This window comes from Octodon degus, unplaced genomic scaffold, assembly GCF_000260255.1.
Source record: "Octodon degus isolate 3935 unplaced genomic scaffold, OctDeg1.0 scaffold00151, whole genome shotgun sequence".
Taxonomy (NCBI): domain Eukaryota; kingdom Metazoa; phylum Chordata; class Mammalia; order Rodentia; family Octodontidae; genus Octodon; species Octodon degus.
In genome coordinates, this window is record NW_004524727.1 from 6,662,746 (window position 1) to 6,678,507 (window position 15,762).

The following is a 15,762-nucleotide window of genomic DNA, read 5'->3' on the forward strand; positions in this document are numbered from 1 at the left end:
GACGCCCCTCTGCTATGCCACCCTGCCTTGGAGCTAGCCAACTATGAACTGAAGCCTCTGTGAACTGGGAACTACAACAAGGCTTTGCTCTTTTAATTTTGGGTGTCAGGTGTTTTGCCCCAGCTACCAGAAAAGTAGCTAAGACAATGTATATATTGGTTATTGCTTATCATCTCCTTTTTTAAAATGATGGATCATTTTTCCAGTGACTAGATTTATGTCTGGCCTAAAGTAGGCATTCAATAAACATCTGTCAAGTGTATACATAAATAGCTTCAATTTATGATCCAGAGTTCAGCATCTGTAGCTTGCTGTGTAGCAGTCAGCTATGATGAAACGCACAGAAAGACATCTGCAGTCAGAAGAGCCTGAGAAGCAAGGGCTCAGGACACCATCTTCCTCAGCACCTGAAGATGTGGAAGCTTGCAGAAACCCATATGAATTATGTGTTTCCTTTAAGGAGTCCACTGGGCAGCTTCCCATTCTCCCAGATCAGTCACACAAGGCTTCAAAGGGCTTCCACATCCAGCTATGCTTTTAAAACATGCTGTAAAAATGTATGGGGAACACACTGAGGATAATAAGGCATGTATATAAACATTTCCCTCTACAATTCTGTTTACATTACACGTTTTCACATATTTTTCTAAAATACTACAAAGATGGTATCCTTGGTTCTGCTTCACATCTCCCACTTTTGGAGCCCTTTGTGCATGCTCTCAAGGCCTGCCAACATTGGCCCTGCTTGCCACCACACCCTCGGAGCCCACCTAAACCCAGCCCTCTTAGAAGTGTCTGCTTGATGGATGAAGTGGATGAAGGCCTTCTGAGCACCTCCTTCCAGGACCAGTTCCACGAGCCCCAGTATATCCTCAGAAGTAGTTCTTCCTTCAGAAGATGAGCTCTTGAGGCAGACAGAGTGTTTGCTACAGCTTTGCCCCACATGGGGCTGCTGGATACATTCAGCCAGTGCTTGTGACTACAGTCACGTCTAACCTCCTACAGGCTGCACGTGGTTAAGGGCACTTCCCACTCATGATGCTGACATCTGAGAAGTCTCTGCTCTGCTGCTGTGGTCTGAGTTGGGCTAGAGCCCTGACCTGGTGCAGGCCACACCACTAGGAGCCACACACAGAGGCTCCAGCAGGAACTGAAAGACCCCACTCTAAAGTATGACCTTTTAGTGAAAAGCTGGGCTGCAGAAGACACTGTGCTGCCAACAGTCAGAAGAGTAATCATGATGACAGCTTGTACCCGGCTATGTGAGACTGAGATGCCTGACCTCACCAAGCACAGTCTTGCATGACAACTGCTCCTGTGGACCCTCCCTGCAAATCCTCCTGGGAGAGGAGTCTGTCATGTTGCCCCCAGAGCATCAGTAAAAGGACTGCGGGACTTAACTACTGTTATCTACAAAAGCTTTTCCCAACCATGTTTTCTTCCCAGATGTTTGTGAAAAGAATGGCCACTATCAAGTTCAGAGGCAGGATTAGGGTCATTCAGACTTTAATTAAAGTCAGAAATTAACTGGGCTCTTGGAAGCCACATATAAATCATCACATGGAAGATGATTCCAGCATCATTAAGTATACTTCATTCTACCCTTAGGGGAGTCCTTAATATGGAAGTGGGTCAACATCACTGTGAGATGTAAGGAAGTAGAGCAGAAAATAAAAAGCCCATACTTACAGCCCTGTGACCCACCCATACAAGCACACAGACACACACACACACCCCTACTCAGTGTCCTAGAGATCTACAGCTGATTTGATAGACTTTATAAGTGCAAGACTTTTCAGGGAAATTGACCAACATCAAAATGAAAAGGTGTAAGTTCCTGTTTTCACAGTGGTAGAAATCAGAGAGACTTAGACACTGATAGCATTCTTTTATCTGAAAGTCATATTTCAGTTGAACTGGCAGTTGTTTCACAGAATAAATACAGGTACGCATGAGAGTTCCAGTTCACGAGAACCAACATTCTTCACATCTTTTCCAATAATTTCATAACCACAAGTAAAAATTACAAATGACTTAGGCTTGGCACAGGTGAGCCTCTAAATGAATTCACTCACCTATACTTGGCTTGTATATCTACCTCACAAACACTTGCCACAGATTTGCCAGAAAGTCTCCTGGGCTTGTGAGGGGGTGGCATTTGGAACCAGAGGCCTTGGCTTCCATTTGAGTGTTGTCCTGAAAGTGGACAGGGCCTGAACAGGCCCAAAGAAGAATGCTAGCAATCCAGAGAAGCTAGAAGAGCTCAGTTAAAGAGGCACAGGGCTACTGTGGGGGAGCTGTCTTTGTCTCCTTTTGAACCAAAGCAGCAGTGGGTATGTTAGCATCCTCACAGTAACCTTGTGCTTTCTCTAATACTGTTTTACTTATCAAAATGCTGTTTTTGATAGTTTGGCTCCTGTGGCTCTTCTCCCTCCAAACATCAGTGGTAGCTGTGAATTAATTCCCTAAATAAGTCACATCTACCTCTCTTCTTGGTTTAAATTTTCTGAAGAAGCCAGACTAACACATTTTAGTAAAGTGGTGTGTGTGAATTTGTTCATGCCATGAAACCACATTTGGTACAGTTTCCCCTCCTGAGTTTTTGTTTTTGCAGTATTGGGGATTGAACTCAGGACCTGGAGCTTGCCAGGCAGGCTCCAATTCTACTGAGTTATCTTCCCAGCCAGTTTCTCTTCTAAAAAGATGTTTCATAGCCATTGAGGGGCTGGGTTAACGCAAATGAATGAGAAGAAATTTCATCTCCCTGGATCATTTCTATTGATACAAAGCAGATAAATGAATGAGTATATTCAGGCTTCAACAATGAACAAATGTGTAAGTCGGAAGCAGGTCTGGGGTATGCTCTGAATTCCAAAGGCTTTGCATTGGTGAGTGATCCTATCACAGGCTGGACACAACCCTCTCATTCTGGCAAAGCCTGGAGCCCTCAGCCAGGGAGAACTCAGTGCCCACAAGCATGGTGGATGCAAGGAGCACCCAAAAGCCTGGTCCACTGTCAGCTGCTGCCCAGGACTCCTCTGCTCCTGAGCCTTCTTCCTTGCCTACCCTGTGGCCCTCCTTCCGGTGGCTTGCCCTCCCTGGGCACCAGTGTCCCAGTGAACCACTTTGCTTGTACCCCACCTCCAGATTGTCTCCTCAGGCATTACGGCCTCCACAACATGTTTGTGGTGTGTACATGTACAAGGACACAGCTAGTTGAAGAGATAAGTGATACACACGCATACTCATGCATGATGGGAAATAAACAGGGCCCGGGCTGTGCTTAGTGCCAGGATCATAGCAAGTGCCAATCAGTGTTTGTTCACTGCATGAGAGAAAGCAGGAATAAATAAATCTGTCCCAGTCATTGCAGCTAATCCTTTGGACACTGCTCCACCTGTAAAGACTGGGCCCAGCTGACGACAGGGTGGGAAGAACTCCTCTGGGCCTCTGGCTGGAGAGCCTGGCTGACCCAGCTGTCCACAGCACTGTGTGGCTGCCTGGGGAGGAGGGGGGTCTGTACATGAAACCTTTCCTCCCCAGGAAGCCCTGCCAGTCTAAGCCACATTAGAGTTCTGCAGAAACACAAATCCTCCCCCAGGATGGCCTGGCACTGGGGACATGACGCAGCCTCAGGAAGCATCACACCTCTGGCCATTGCCTCACCACCTGAGAGCACGCACTGGGCTCGTGGGTCCAATCTTGAGCCCCCATCTGCTTGCTCTTTCCCTGGCAAATGCCTGAATGCTCCTCTTCCACAGATCCAGCGTCAACAGCAGGACAGTGGACATGTGAGCTTCTTTCCCCATGCCCTCGAATGACACCATCTTCCCAGCTGGACCAGCCAAAGGGAAAGCAGCTAGTGCAGTGCTGCATTTTGCTCTTGCTACTAAACACACTATTTTTTAAAAAATTGAAACACAACATTTTAAATGAGAGTTTAATCTTGCTGAAATCTGTTAAATCCCAGTGACAAAAGAATTAGATGTTGAAATAGATTTTGAAACGTGTCTGGAAGCCCAGGGTGACATTACTGCAGTCACAGGCACTGAAATCTTGATTAGCGCACAAAAGGCAAGCGTTACCTCCCTGTTTTCAGGTCAGGTCGCAGTTCCCACTGGTCTCTTAGGACACAGCCTAATGAGATCTTGAGGGAAACAGATCCAGCCCTGAGGATGAGTGAAGACAGCACCTCCTGCCCCGTGGACCACGGCTCACTGCACTGCCAGCCTCCCCTGGGACTCCATGAGCCGTGGGCCTGACACACGCTGATAGGACACTGGTCTTGCCTGACCCTGGCCATCTCATTAACACCACCCTAGGCTGGGAGCAAGACAGACAACGTCCATGTGGGTGACTCTCATGCTTACAGTGCGCTCTGCCCCTGAAAGCTGCTAGCCAAGTCACCAAGGCAGACTGAGGTCTGTGGCTTGGAACTGACTAGAAGAAGCCCTGCTCAAACAGCCCAAACCCTTGGCTGCTATTATCATCATCCCATTTCACAGATGTGAATAATGAAGCACAGAAAACTCAGCAGTGTGGCCAAGGTCAAGCAGTGAGAGAGGGAGGAGCGGTGACGTAAGAGGCCTCATGTATTAGGGCAAATACTAGTGAGGAGCAGTTCTGTCACACCTCTGCATGTGCTTTGTCTTCACTCTTGTCTGTGTCTTTGGTGCCTTTTTTTTTTTTTTTCCTTTTCCCCAAACTAAAGAAGTCATTATCGCACCTCAGGGAGATAAGGTAAGATCCCCCAAAATAAAAGAGAAAAATGAAGAATAACAAATATTTTGAGGAACACCCAAAAGGCATCAGCAGGGTCAAACCCACTGCATCCTGCCACATTGCTCCTGTTGATGCTGAGGGCCTTGAGATCTCTGATAGGATGACAGGAGTTCCAGAAAAAGGAGTAAGGGCTTCCGAATGTCACTGGGCTTAAGAAACAAATTCAGAAAACTGTTTATCTCTCAATTGTACTGTTGAAGCAATGCTTTGCTAAATTCTCAAGTCTTAAGTAGACCACAGGGGCTTTAATTAGTCATCCCTGTTACCCAACATGAGGTTCAGGAGCCCCTCACCCCAGTGGATGCTGAAACCCCCGGGCACTCAAATCCCTTCTCTCAGGTTCACATATAACTCATCTGCCTGCTCCCTATAAACTAAAGTCACCCCTCGAGTACGGCTAATATCTACTCTGGTGTAAATGCCACACAGATGGGTGCTGTAATATAGTGTTTAGGAAAAACAACAAAGGAAATGTGCTGATACAGAAACAACTATCACAGGACTCCCTGCAGGCAAAAGCGTAACTTCTTATTTTTTTCAATATTTTCCTCTGTAGTAGATTCGACCTATGGATAAGAACCCTGGATGGGTAGGGGGGGCTGCCTGTGTTTGACTCTCTGGGATTCCCAGAGTAGCGGAGCAGGTATGACCTCATACATTAATATAGAACAACTAGAGGGTCCTGAATACCCACTGTTTCCCCACCTGAGTTCTAGGTGTTACCCCAAAGATCTAAGTACAAATGGCATAAAATTTCTTCTACCATGAAGCTGCCTAATTCTAGTGTGATATTTCCCACTAAGTTGTTAAGACCAGCAATGGGCCCAATTACTAGCATGCCACCAAATATTACTTTACTAAGAACACAGCATTCACATCTTGTTTAGCAGGTTTACAGTGTGTGAGAAATGGCATTCCTCTCAGGTTGTAAAAATGACACAGCCTTGGAAGAAGCCATGTGGCTGTCCTACTCCTCTTTCATTCAGCTGTAGAACACTTGGATATCTGCCCTGTTTAGCAAATGGACTCTCAGGGGAAAAAAAGAACACCCCAGTCCACTGGAGTTCCAGGAGGACTCTCAGCTTTCTCTCACTCTACTTGCCCGCCCACTGCTGGGCACAAGACACATTCCCAGCAGCAGCTGCCCCATCCACACAGCTCCCTAAATAAGAAGGAATTTGGGGCAGGACCAGGTGTCCATCTGCAGCTCTGGATATGTGCAAGAGACTTCTTGCTGCCAACCATGGAGACTGGTGCGGGGTGGGGTGGGGTATTTTCTGCTGCAGAAAAGCTGACTGATACTCCAGTTTTTCAGATTAAATGGTTTTATGTTTACAGGTACGATGTTGAGGTATTGTGGAAGAGAAGAAATTAAGTCCATTTTATGGATTCTTCCCTAAGAGCTAAAAGTGGGTAAGCAATGGCCCAGAATCAAGCCACAAAGAACAAAAACAATAGGAAGAAAACTATACTTTTCATAGGCAAGTGCAATATAAAACAAGAGCAACTCGCCTTTTCGTGTAAAAATCTCTTGTGCAAACTGCAGATCAGTCAAAACTCCAGCAGAACATAAAGGTTTGCTTGGTCTTTGGGTCACATCCTGATATAAGGCAAAGAACCACACAATGACAGAAGTGCAGAGCCAAAGGCCAGGGCTATTATCCCTCAGTCCACAGCTGGCACCCATGCGGTCACAGTGAAATGTCACAGAGAGGCCCCTCTGCTCAACAGAGAAGCTCTCTTCCCCTCTGTGACAAGCATTCCTGGAATGCCTGTCACGTGCCTGGAAACAGCAGGAGGAATGGTAGTAATCAGAGTGTGTGATTTCACCAGGAAGCAAACACAAAGAGCCCCTGGCCTTCATGCCTGGTCCAGGGGGTTGTCATCCAGGATGGGAGCTCCCAGAGTCAATGACTAATCCGAGGTTTTTGTTCCTATTGTTTCCAATTTGACACCCATTGTTGTTTTTCTTTTCTCTATTCTCCTTTCCCTTTTACTTTCACTTTTTAAATAAAACTGCTAAATCGGGGTGAGTGAGTCACCTTGATCCTTCATTTTGACATACTTCAGACGTGCTCCATACCTTGCATCAGCCTGTTGAAAGCTAGGAAGGCACTGTGCAGCAGCAAAGCCTCTGTCAGGAAGTGCAATGCTCAGCAGCTATTTCTGGGGAGCTTGGGAGACCTGGCACCTAGCGTGTGGCTTCCCATGACAACTCACACCACTGGTTTCCCCATGAGCCAAGGCAGGCAGCCACTGACACCTCCCTCCCACTCTGCCCACAGCCTATATCAGGCCTGAAGCTTGAGCCACAGCCCTGGTTTGCCCTTCATTACTGTAACTGCAGCTGAATGAAATGATCACCACCTCTTAATTTGGTAAACACATGCATGTCTGCTGTAAAGGACTGCACTGAGTTACAGGAACAAAAAACTAATATAAACCAGGATATGTGATTCTGAAAACCAAAAGAAAGTCCAAATGGCCAATGGGGACAAACCAGGAACAGTACAATTGACAAATACTGCATTGTGAACAAATGCTAAATTCATCCCAAAACTCACACCAGGAAGTAGGCTGTGAGCAGAGACCCCCCACCCCCACCCCCGGGGCAGGCTATTCACACCCTACAATTTGGGCAGAGCTTTGAGCTTGCTATGAAGCTTGTTATTTCCAAATATCCTAAGAGGGAGGAGAGGGATGAGGGAGACAGGACAGAAGGCTGATTCCAATGCAGAATGAGGACAGGGAGGCCCAGGATGCAAGCCCGCAAGCCAGGGGCAGACTCTGAATTAACGCATCCATACTTTAGTAACAGACACCTGCAGTTTGGGTGGTGTTTTTGTTTGTTTTCTTATTTTTTATTGAGGATTGAGTCAAGGGTCCTCACACTGAACTATGTCTCCGGTCCTTTTTATTTTGTTTTTTGAGACAGGACCTCTGGAAGCCACTCAGTTGTGCAGGCTGGGCCCTTGGAGTGCTGGAATTACACACGTGTAATTTGCTCATTTTAGTGTTTGGGGATATTTTTTAGCTTTTGTTTAATATTTCCAGTTTTAAAAACTTACAACATGTGTTTGAATCCAAAACGCTCCAGTGATCTTATCCCAGGTGCTTCAGGCCCATGAAGAAGCAGGCTGCACAAGGCCAGGGCTCCCGAGGCTGTGGAAGCACCCAGCATGGCCCACAGAATCAGTTCTCAGAAACACTTAATTTCTTTTTCAACAAAAAGCAAATCTCGCCTGTTTGCCTTTGAATGAAATACAAGCAAAGCTACCACCTGGCCCACCTGATAAAAAAGAATTCATCCCTGTGAATGAACACATCCTGATTTCATAACTGTGGCATCCACTCCTTCACACACACACACACACACACACACACACACACACACACACACACACACACACCCCACACCCCCTCTGGTTGAAAATCCAAGCTCATCATCCCACTGACCTCAGGGTGTCCTCAAGCTTCCATTTTCACTAATCACTTCCCTTCCAACTGCTCTGAGCTGGCTCTGGAAGCCTCCCTTTGCCCAAAAGGCATAGGCCTGGGACAGGAAGGGACAAGAAGGTCTGAGCTGGCAGCAGTAGAGGTTCCTGTCCCCAAGGTCTCCAGAGGCCTAGTGCTCTCCTCTTTCTCCTTCTTTAACCCATCTCATTCCAGTGCTGCTAAGCTCCAAGCCTGTCAGGGAGCACTTCTCTTCCAGAGGGAAGGGCCCTAGGGATGGGCCCTCCAGCGCAGGAAGCAAGGTCTCCAAGTCAGCCCTGGAGGTCCTGGGCTCCCCACTCCCTTCCGAGTCAGCTGAAGGAGTGGGAAGTCCTGGCTGAAACCCTGATGTGATGCAAGGTTTCGGCAGGGCCTCCTCGCCCCAGGCTGCGGCCGCCCATGTAAACACCAGTCTGCAGCAGCTGTGCAGCTGTGACTCTCTGGGGGTTTGGGAACCACCCTCTTCCTCCTCCTTGGGACTGCATCACCACTGTCCTCTCCACCTCCCTGATGTCTGGCTTTCTTCTGCACTGTGTTGACTCCACAGCAATGTCCCCTCTCTGGTGCTGTCCAGCAAGGCACAGGCTGAGGGACATTCAGAACCAGCTTTCCTTCTACATCGCCTTACCCCAATAATCTTTATCCAGTGCTTTCAGCCTTAACAAAGGGAAGGACAGGACAAGGGCATGTGTGAGAGCAGAGCTGCCCCTTTCCCATGCTCAGGCCTGGGAAGAGTAAGGACAAGCCCAACTGCCCTTCTTGCAGTACGAGATGCTCAGTAGGAGCTGTGGAAGCCCCTGTTGATGACTCCTGTGTCTCGCTGGTTACCTGTCATCTCAGCTACAGCCCTGGCTTCCTTGCTGTCCCTTCCACAATCCAGGACTACTCCAGCCTTGCTCCAGGCTTGGCCTGGACCACCCTTACGGTTCACTCTCTCACTTTCTTTGGATCGTCACTCTATTCCAACACTGTGGTGAGGCCTTCCCGAGCACCCTTCTTGACACAGTGAGTCCTTCCTGCCCTTCCTACTACTCCTTGCTCTCTGCCCATCTCTCCTCACTGCTCCTCACTGAGTACCCGCACACATAACGCGGCACCCAATCTACCTGTGTTTGTATGCTGGTCCACCATTTCCCAATACTCAAACATAAGATCTAGCTGGAAAAGAAGCCTAGCATGATTTTTAGGATGCTCAAAATACTATATAGACTTTACTAAAATAATAAGCCCCAGTTAAGACTGTCAGCCAGATGGATGCATTTAGTACAACTGTTGCATCACATGGCAGATATATTGAATTATCAAATAACATTAATGTACAAATATAAATATTATTGAGATAATGCTAAAAATAAATGAGGATATTAATTACAACTAAGTGTTTGTAACTATAGCCAAGCCAGCATCTTTGGATGAGATGTAGATCTCTATGTAAACAGATGAACTTGAGACTTACTGCTGAAAGACCAGTCGAAGTACAGACACAGGGCATGAACGCTGTGCACATTTGATAACAAATGGACATCGAGCTGCATCTAATGTGATTCTTCATGATTCAATACATTGTATGCTATAGATAAAAATAAGGCATCCCCTGAAGATAAGCCCTATGATATCTTTTGGTGCAAAAATTAATATATAAGATCAGGTCTTATTTCGGGGGAAACATGGTAGTATACAAGTGCCACAGAGGTTCTCTCTGTCTGGTTTATTGTTGACTTCTCAGCCACTGACCCAGAGAAGAGCCTGACTCTTGAGTAGTCAGTAAAGATTTGTTGCTTCAGGGGATGTATAGACAGATGGATGGACAGACAAATGGATAAACGGAGCTGGTGAGTACCTGGGCAAGGGTTCCAGGAGATTGAATCACCAGAAAGGAATCTTAAAGGATCTTCCCAGGTATAGAAAGAGCATTTTGGGAAGAGGATGCAGTTCACACAGGATTCTGGGTCAATCACATTCCTGTTTGTCTTCCTTAATACAAAGCCAACGTGTAATGTATATTTGTAAATCTGTTGTTGTGCTATAAACTAAAAAAGGAATTTAGGGCAAGAGAAATGAGCCAACAAGGGTGCAGGCTGACGTGATATAGGAAAACACAAGGGGAGACAGGCTGTTTTCCACAGCCCCAGACTTGAACCAGCACCAGTAGGCTAGTGCTGGAGGAAAACAGCAGCCAGAAAGACTTGATCTTGTGGTTCAGAAAGCTGCCTTTCGGCTCCTGGCCAGGCCAGAGCCCAAGCACCCCATAAGCTGCGCCCACTGAACTGTTGATCACAAGGCAAAGTGCAGCTTACCATGTCATTTGCCTTCAGCTAACCAAGTGTTTTGCTCTGTGCCTTCATCTTACTTCCTCTGTGATGAAGACTGCTGCTCCTTCTCCCACTAAAGACACATGCACGAGTTTCCGGAACAATGCCTGGCACTTTGGGATCACACAGCAAAGTCTGTGAAGATTTGATTTGCATGCGCTTTACACAAAAGTAGGGAAAGTCATGCAACTTTGAAAAGTACAGTCATAAATTAGGGGCCCTGTCTTCTTAGGCTTAACGAGAATCCAGTCATGGCAGGCAAAGACTTTATTTTCCTAAAAAACAAATAAGCTGCATGTGGCATGTGGTGTGGGAACACGGAGGACTCCAGAGCCAGGCAAGACTTCACGCAGACCCTGCTTTAAACATACATCTTAGCTTCAGTGTCTTTATCTTCAAAGAAGGAATAAAAATCCCCTGCCCTGAAAAACTGTCCCTGGGGTGAGCAATGTACACAAAAAGGACTGGAAAAACAGAATTAATGGGTGCTAAAGAGCATAATTCATTTATAGTAATATAATTGAAAGTTTGGGAAATCTTTGAAGAATTAAGAGTCACACCAGGTCTTGGTGACTTATAAATCACTAGTTAGAAAAAATAACTCATATACATAGACCACAAAATAGCAAGCATACTACAACTCTGTTAGTTTATACGGCTGCTATTTAGGCTGTTTCCTGAATCTGAGGCTTAGCAGCTCAGTGTACGCAAGCCATCGTCTCGGAGTGTGCAGTGAGGGAGCGGGAGCGATGGAGCCTGGCCCAACGGGGCCCAAGGAAGGAAACCGGTGCATTGCACACCTGCATGGCCACATCCACACAGCTGTGCTTTCTGCCAGCTGTGTGGAGAAAGCCCCAGTTTGCAGCTGTGGGGAAAGAGCTTTTGGATGCAGTAACAGGACAGAGGCAAAATCCATCTTACTTATCCCAGGAGTATCCCTGGGCTGGTGTACAAGATGGCCCTGTCTAACTACCACACCTGCCAGGCCACTCTTGGAAGAAGGCAAAAGGCTGGCTTGGTGACCTTGGGGCTCTTTGGCTAGAGGTGTCTGTCCCCCACAGATGGGGTCTTCCTGATCCTTGTCAGCTCAGAGAGCGAGACTGCAAGGGTGGGAATCCTGACTTCCACCCCACCCCGTGGGGACACAGAGGTGACATTGCCTTGAGTACATCAAGGTCACCGTTGCTTCTCCTTTGAGTTTTCCACTTGTCCCTCTCCTCCCACTTACTTTGCTACTCGTCCCTGGAGCTCTACACTACACAGAGCAGATGAAACCTGCACCTTATCCTGAATTTATTTTCATGTTTAACATAGCATACTCAGATGGTTTGAATTTGTTGAATCTTTCTAGAATATGATTTGACAGAGTTCTTTGTTTCTGAATCAGGAACCTTCAAAATGTCACCCTAGGGAGCATGATTTAGTAACTTCCTGCTCTGAACTTCAGAAGCCTCTGCTCCAGGGTCACCATCCCTGAAAGACAGAGGTCGCTTGGCCTCAGTGTCAGCCCACAGGAGCACTGAAGAAGGCAGCTCACCGTGAGCCCCCAGCACACGCAGTCCTGAAAGGACCCCACTTGCATGCACATGCACATGGCATACTTACACATACACCAAGCACTCATGTACACACACAACCTACACACACCTACAGGACACATCTGTACATTCACAAACACATACCAAGCATATTCACACACACACAAATCATACACACTCATGGGCACATCCATCCACACACACTGACCATACTTATTCACACCCACTGGACACAACCATACAAACACACACCAACACAGGCACACACATGACTCACACACAGGACACATCCATATACCTACAAACACACACAGGGCACATCTGTACACTCACATTTGAATGCATTCACATACCACTAACAAGCCACCACAGGCACTCAGGCACACCCACACCACACCCACCGCGCATTCACACAACTCACACACATTCACAAGCCACCCATCACACACACATCACACATTTGTCACACCAGCTCACATAGACACACAGACACAGGAGTCTAGGCCACACTAACTGAACAGGGCCAGCTTCTCAGAGGAGTCCCATTTCACTGTGCCCTGATGACAGCCCCATTCATGGCTCCCAGTGACTTCACAGATCTCAAAGGCTGAGGACTGCAATGTCACTTCCCACTGTGGGAAGCCCCTGCTGGGTCAGCCCCTGGGTCTTCCCTGGTTAACTGTGGGGGAAATAAACAGATAGGCAGATGGGCAGAGCAGGGCCTCAGAGAGCGGTGGAGCCACCAGCTTGTCTAACCTTGTGGCATTCTGGAATAAGGTTAAAGTTTCAAAACACAGAGGAGTAAACAGAATAAGGAAAAAAGAAGGAGGGAGAGAGGGGGTTGGCTGGTCATTTGTTCCCCTGTGTTTTGCCTAAATGCTTCCATTCCAGTGCCGGGTACACACGGCCACAGACCAGATCAATGGTCTCCCACTTCTCTGGGCTCTCCTTGGTCTGGCCCTGCGTTCTCCAATAGAGTGACCACCACATAGTCCTCTGGACCTTCAGCAATGCTTCACAGTAGCCTGAAGTGGCTGAGCAACAATAGACCCAGACCACTACCATCAGGGCTGCAGCGACTGCCTGTGTGGTTCAGCAGCCAAGGAGCCCTGGAGGGCAGGCAGCTCAGCGGGGATGCAGCAGAGGCCCAGGGGCCTGAATATACCAGATACACACCTGCCAGAGCCCTGGAAGACAGAATCTGCAGGGACCCTGGAGAGCAGGGAACCCCTTCCAGTCTCTGCAGAAGGTGCTGGGTCTCACAAGGCTGCAAGGACACAGTGCAGCCCTCTCACTTGCATCTCATTCCTTTGCAGCCCTGACCTCCTCTCTTAGATTCTGAGAGAAGGACAAGCTCATTTACTTAGAATCATGGGCCCTAGGGGACAGGGAAGGGAAGTGACAAGCCTGAGATCACTCAACAAGTCAAGTGCAGACCCAAGCTAACAGCTGAGACCTTCTCACGCTCCTCTTGGGGCCTCTCACTTCCCACAGGCTTGGTCTTCAAGCCCTGGTTCCTTTTCACAAGGCTAAAACGATGAGTCAGCCTGAAAAACTCCCCTCTACCTTCCCCCAAGGCTGGTGGAGAAACCTGATTATAAGTCACATGATCAAAACTGCAGCTTTTTTTCCCATCTGAGGATAGTTTGTTTGTAAATTACTTTGTCCCAGTAAAACTTGGGAGCCCCGGTTTCAACAAAATTTTGTTGATGCTCTGTTTTTGTACTAAGTATGGTCACTTAATTTCATTTCTTGTTTTTTAAATCAATAAAATATAAAAGTAGGAATTAATGCTTTCAATCAGCACAAAAGACACTTTGTCATCACTCCCAGCTCCAAAGGTGGGGATTCTCACCCATGCTTTCCCAGCCCTGGGGACACTGCAGCCACCATTAGGCGTTTTGCAGTTGAGGTCTATAAACTCTTCTTTGAAACTCTATGTTCAGATGTGCTTCTAAATCCAGAATTCTCTGTACTATAAGATAGAAAATAGTGCACAAATCATACATCAGGTACACCCAGAGAGGACATGGGGCGCTCCTCTCTGCCACAACACTCATTTGTCCTTCGAGGGGTCATCCTGAGAGCTATAAATGGTCTCCTATAGGACTGAGCCAGCTTTTACTTCTGAATGAGTGTTGAAAAGGTTTCCATTTTCAGAGCCTTTTGAATTTTGGCTATGCCAATAAGGGAATATATATGTGTCATAAAATAGCTTATGACCCCATTTATTACTTTTGAAGATATTCAAGGATCCAGAACTGAAACCTTAACACTCCAGAGAAAAAAATATGTTTAAGAAATAAGAAAAAGAGGGAGAATATAAAGAACATGGGATCTTCAGTGCTTGGCTCTGGTTGTGCTTGTTATAGTTCAATAAATGCCACAGCTAATTGACTGTGGGTACAAAATGAAGGCCCAGTGTTGGAGACGTGAGTTCAAAGGAATAGACTGCTAAGAGCTTTGTCCAGGGTGATGGGAATTGGTTGTCAGAGGAAGGAGAAGGTGCATGTCACCCCCATCCAGGACAATAAGTAAAATGAAATAAAAATCTTTACACACAAATTCCATTCAAAGTTCAGGCAAAATAATGGGCTCATAAAAGCCTAATTTATTTCTTCTTGCAATATCCATAAGATATAAACACTATTAGCTTCACCTCACAATTTTGAAAACTTAAGAAACCTAAGGCATTTGCCCAAGGAAGAGCCAAGATTCTGCTCCAGGTCTGTCTGCTTCCAAATGCATGCTTTGTGGCTTCTTGACACAAGCGACACTTCTCAGGATTCTGGGACTGGAGTGACTGAGTTCTTGTCTCAGCCATGGAAAAGCCACCAGGTATATCTCTGTCTCCCTCTCCTTCATCCTTTCCTCCCTTCCACTCCATCCACTCATCTATCCATTCACTCACTCATCTCCCTCAGTTCCTGCAGATAGGTGCTTATGGGTAAGCCAGAGGTGCTTACCCATGCGTGACCCTGTCCTTGTGCTGAGACACACACTTATGCTTTTCCCAGATCACAACTTGTCCCAGACAAGGGACTGAAAAATCCATTCTACAGCAACCAGCTAGACTAGGAGGCATCTACACCTAGCATGGCCATATGTAACACACACTGCGGGCCTGGTTGAGGGCTGATGGTTGGCATCCTCTGTACATGAAGCACATGAGATGCAAGCTGTACTTTTTTTTTCAGTTTTAAGGTATGGAGTACCACTGGTTGGCATGAACTTACTGTGTCTTTGAGATGATGTTTTACCAGGACATATGCTATTTGTCCCTGGCTTCTCATATATACGTAGCTCTTCTTCATAGTATGGGCAGCATAGGGAAACCAGGCTGTCCGGGCACATGCCACATACATGCTTTATGGTCCCAGCTTGGATGCCATCCTAACGAGGTGAAGTGATGCAAATCCCTTTCTATATCTGAACTTGTTTTCACCTCCAAAGAGTGAAGACATCAAAAAATTATAAAAAGGTTAATAAAGTGTTACCAGGACCCTGCGGAGAAGACCCTGTGCTGCTCTACAGCTGCTGCTGCTCACACTTTACCAAAGGGAGAGCAGAACAGCTTGAGTGGGTGGCATGGAGAAGATTCAGGTTTCTCTGATTCTATTTGTCCCCTGACACAGCGT

At 46.9% G+C, this 15,762-nt stretch overlaps 1 protein-coding gene and 1 pseudogene across 2 annotated transcripts in view; one reads left to right on the forward strand and one right to left on the reverse strand.

The window, feature by feature from the left end:
* Positions 1–15,762, reverse strand: part of Fam49a (family with sequence similarity 49 member A) — a 93,814-nt gene that overhangs the window by 71,596 nt on the left and 6,456 nt on the right. The window contains exon 1 of one of the 2 annotated variants that reach the window (XM_023702407.1): positions 7,851–7,925. The exons of the other annotated variant lie outside the window; for it this stretch is intronic. The gene's annotated coding sequence lies outside the window, so the exon portion shown is untranslated. Of the gene's footprint in view, positions 1–7,850; positions 7,926–15,762 lie in introns of those variants that run through there. 2 annotated transcript variants of the gene reach the window in all.
* LOC105743698 overlaps positions 1–15,762 on the forward strand; it is an 84,924-nt pseudogene that overhangs the window by 36,177 nt on the left and 32,985 nt on the right.